The sequence below is a fragment of the Procambarus clarkii genome, unplaced genomic scaffold, assembly GCF_040958095.1.
Source record: "Procambarus clarkii isolate CNS0578487 unplaced genomic scaffold, FALCON_Pclarkii_2.0 HiC_scaffold_102, whole genome shotgun sequence".
Lineage (NCBI taxonomy): Eukaryota > Metazoa > Arthropoda > Malacostraca > Decapoda > Cambaridae > Procambarus > Procambarus clarkii.
The window spans coordinates 522724-527505 of NW_027189135.1; positions in this window are offsets into that span (position 1 = coordinate 522724).

The window sequence follows — 4782 nt, forward strand, 5'->3', positions numbered from 1 at the left end:
GTGTGTGTGTGTGTGTGTCTGTGTATGTGTGTGCATCCGGTGGTATTCTGAGGCCCCAAAAATAACAACTTGGACCATTTTTATATAAAGAGCTTCACACCAACAGAGAGATCAGACAAGACTCAATTCGTCTCGTTGATAGAGCCGGTGCCTGTCTGGGTGTACGTCTTTATGCTGAGTCCAGTCCCATTCCCTTTTTTAATTCTACTAACTCCAAACGTTTTAATGAGTAAATGTCCTCCATTGTACAAGGTGAGCTTGTCATATGTGGCAAAGACCTCGATCCCCTTCACATATTAAACATATGGAATGGTATCCGTATGGATAGTTCCCTTCCCCAAATTAGCATGTCATTGTTCACTCTGAACAAAATCGACCCAAATGAGTTTCCCTTAACTCAATCTACCCCAGACCTTTTCCCCCCCAAAAAAAACACCAACATCAAAAAGACATTATCAGATGATAATGATCTTAACCCACCCTTCAAGAAAAGAAAGAAAAATGCCATCAGAAGTAGGTTTGGAATGGTGAACCGAGACGATGAAGATTCATCTGAAGATTCATCTGAAGATTCATCTGAAGAATCATCTGAAGAATCATCTGAAGATTCATCTGAAGATTCCTCCTCGGAATACTCTGATGAGGGGTCCCTCTCATTGATCAAGTAAGTAATGACATTTCACATAAATATTGGTGTTGGCGTTATGGTGTGTTAACTCAATGGCTCCCTGAAGTCCATTGGGCCAAATATTATATACAGTATCGGATAACATAATACTCGCCGGAGCTTCGAGACCTGAGCTCTTCGTCGCTGGCCACTAGATTGTCCTCAATGAATAAAAAGGATGTGATAGCTCCTTACTCCCTCAGTCTACCTCGTAGTTCACGCCCAGTGACAACATGTGTTTAAATCCTTGAAGAAATCCATTCAGTATAGTGAGTGAAGTCGTATTCTCGTCGTTCCTTCTTAAGGGTTATAGTATTAATTTGTTTTTTTTTTTTTGTTTTTTTTTTGTGTGTGTGTAATTTTTGTAATTTTTTGGATGAATAATTGTCTAAAATTTAATTTTATGGAATGCCTAGGGATGTAAAAATTACAATGTAAAATTTACCAGCAATGAATATTGTTTCTCAATGATCATAGTTTTTTTTTTTTTTTTTTTTTAGTTTGGATGTTTATAGACTAATTTAATAATGGTCTGATTGTAACAACCTAAAAAAATTTCAGGACCCCAGTACTAAGCGGCTCATCAATCATCTGAACATGGCGCATGTTGGACCTGACACACAGTCCTCTTCCAACCCAAGAAACTGTCACTCAGGCAGTTGTCTAGAGGCTGGGTTTGTGCCCCGGGGCAGTGACAATGGACAACAGCAACCATCTCAACATAACTTTTCTCAGTCCCAACATACTCAAGGGCACATCAAAGATGTCGCTGGTGGATGCCATGAAGGCATGGACGATGGGGCAATGGGCGAGACGCAGGGACAAAAAGTGTGTGAATGTGGCACTGTGGGGGGGGGGGAGGCTCTCATCTCCTGGCGATGCCCACATCAACACACTCTTGAGTGGTTAGATGAACAATTCCATCAACAACAACAAAAAATACAGCAACAACATCAAAAAAATAACATTTTGGGGAGTAGGGATGATGAAAGAGATGCAGATTCTGCCCAGACCACTAGTAATGGAAAGAAGGTTCGTTCTCCACGTTTCAGTGACTATTGTGAGGGTCAGTCAGCTCCATCCAACACTCAGGCTAATCCCAAGGTTGTAAGCATTGACTCGTCGTTTTACCAGTTCCTGAAGTTGGCACCCCCCGGTTTAGCCTACTACCCTCCTCTTAACAATGATCATGCAATGACAGCAGATGGAAATGAGGTTGATGATGTACAACCGATCGATCTCTCCCTTAAATCTAAATCATCAGCATCGCCAAAACTAACCTCTGTACAGTCAGCTCCATCCAACACTCAGGCTAATCCCAAGGTTGTAAGCATTGACTCGTCGTTTCTTAACAATGATCATGCAATGAGAGCAGATGGAAATGAGGTTGATGATGTACAACCGATCGATCTCTCCCTTAAATCTAAACCATCAGCATCGCCAAAACTAACCTCTGTACAGTCAGCTCCATCCAACACTCAGGCTAAGTCCCTGAAGTTGGCACCCCCCCGGTTTAGCCTACTACTCTGCTCTTAACAATGGTCATGCAATGAGAGCAGATGGAAATGAGGTTGATGATGACAAACACAGATTCATATGTGATATTTGCCAAAAAGTATATAAGCGAAAAGAAGCCTTAACAGAACACCGTCGACTCCATACAGGGGAGAAGCCTTTTGAATGTGACAAGTGTTTCAAGAGGTTCTCTTACAGGGGTTCCCATTCTAGACATAAACAGAAACACTGTCCAGTTTTACACTGTTTTACTTTCTTCAAGTTCATCCAGGAGTTCTCGTCTAATAACAATTTTAAGGGACCTATGAACTTTGTATAGGACACTTCATTTTGTATTTTTTCCAGTCTATCAATACTTTTGCCATTCTGTAGGACCAAAGCTGGTACATGATAGTCTATCAGAGACCTTTATACGCTAAATACATCATTCTTACTATTCTAATATTAACACCATATTTCGGGCTGTACCCCACTACAGTTCTGAGAGCCTTGAGTCTGTCTCTACATTGTTGATGTAACTTATTGATTGCAGTTGAGGTACAAGGGACAGAGACTCCAAGGTATTTGAAAGAAGAGACATAGTCTATTGGTATGTCCCATCACTTAACCTATTTTCACTAATTGTAATATTTTTGGTATAAAAATTAGTACTTGCAAACTCAAAATATATGCAATAAGTCCTAAATCAGGCTTAATATATAAGATCAACGAAAAATGTTGTTTTTAATATAAATTATTGTTTTTAATATAAATTATAAAAATCAATGTGTTTTCATAATAATAAATATCCCATTGGAAACTGGAAACAATTTCGATATTGAAGGGTTGGTTAGGTACTGTTACTAAAAGTATAATAGACTCAAAAGCTACACGAAAAACAACGTAGAAATAAATCACCATCGGAATCTTTCACGCAATCCCCAAAGGAATTAAATTTGGTTACAGATTCATTAATTAAAATGGGGGATTGGTAAACCCCACCGGAAGAAGATGGTTCCCTCCTCCCAATCTTGCAGTAACCATAAAATTTATTTCGTGTCATAATACAGTATGAAGGATCAGACTCTTATAATCAGTGAAAATTTTGATGAACTCCTGTCTCAAAGACACGAGTGTGTGTGTGTGTGGCTGTTGTGTTTAGCTAGTGTATGTAGCTAGCTGTTGGGTGTAGCTAGTGGGTGTAGCTAGTGTGTGTAGCTGTTGGGTGTGGCTTGTGTGTGTGTGTGTGTGTGTGGCTGTTGTGTTTAGCTAGTGTGTGTAGCTGTTGGGTGTGGCTTGTGTGTGTGTGTGTGTGTGGCTGTTGTGTTTAGCTAGTGTATGTAGCTAGCTGTTGGGTGTATCTAGTGGGTGTAGCTAGTGTGTGTAGCTGTTGGGTGTGACTTGTGTAGCTAGTGTGTGTAGCTGTTGGGTGTGGCTTGTGTGTGTGTGTGTGTGTATGTGTGTGTGTTTGTGTGTGTGTGGCTGTTGTGTTTTGTAGCTAGCTGTTGGGTGTAGCTAGTGTGTTTAGCTGTTGGGTGTGGCTTGTGTGTGTGTGTGTGTGTGTGTGGCTGTTGTGTTTTGTAGCTAGCTGTTGGGTGTAGCTAGTGGGTGTAGATAGTGTGTGTAGCTGTTGGGTGTGGCTTGTGTGTGTGTGTGTGTGTGTGTGTGTGTGTGGCTGTTGTGTTTAGCTAGTGTATGTAGCTAGCTGTTGGGTGTGGCTTGTGTGTGTGTGTGTGTGTGTGTGTGTGTGTGTGTGTGTGTGTGTGTGTGTGTGTGGTTGTTGTGTTTAACTAGTGTATGTAGCTAGCTGTTGGGTGTAGCTAGTGGGTGTAGCTAGTGTGTTTAGCTGTTGGGTGTAGCTAGTGTGTTTAGCTGTTGGGTGTGGCTGGTATGTGTGGCTGGTAGGTGCAGCTTGTGAGTGCAGTTTGTGGGTGCAGCTTGTGGGTTTAGCTGGTGTGTGTAGCTTGTCATGCGACCAGTGGGGCGAGGGTCACCAATGGTCGGTGGGGGTCAACGCCTTTGAAAGTGTTCTATGTTGCTTTTATTGGACAGAATAAACAAAATGTGAAAACTAATAAAATTTATAGAAAATCTAACAAAATTCAAAAGTATATAATAATTTGAAGCATTCCGAACAAAAAAAAAAGTGAGGTACCACTAGAGGCACCCATTCTCAGTCTGTATCCTTCTGGGAGCCAGTGCATTAAACTTCCACACCCACACCCACACCCACACCCACACCCACACCCACACCCACACCCACCACCCACACCCACATCACATACCACACCAACATATCACACCCACTCCAGCCAACCCAACATCCACACCAGCCAATCACACCCACACTACACCCACACCAATCTACCAGAAGCCAATCACACCCACTACACCCACACCCACCCACACCAAACCCTCAACCCACAACACCCACACCAACCAACAAAACCCACCACCCACACCCACTACAGCCACACCCACCCACACCAAACCCTCAACCCACAACACCCACACCAACCAACAAAACCCACCACCCACACCCACTACAGCCACACCAACCTACCTCACCCACTCCAGCCAACCCAACATCCACACCAATCTACCACAAGCCAATCACACCC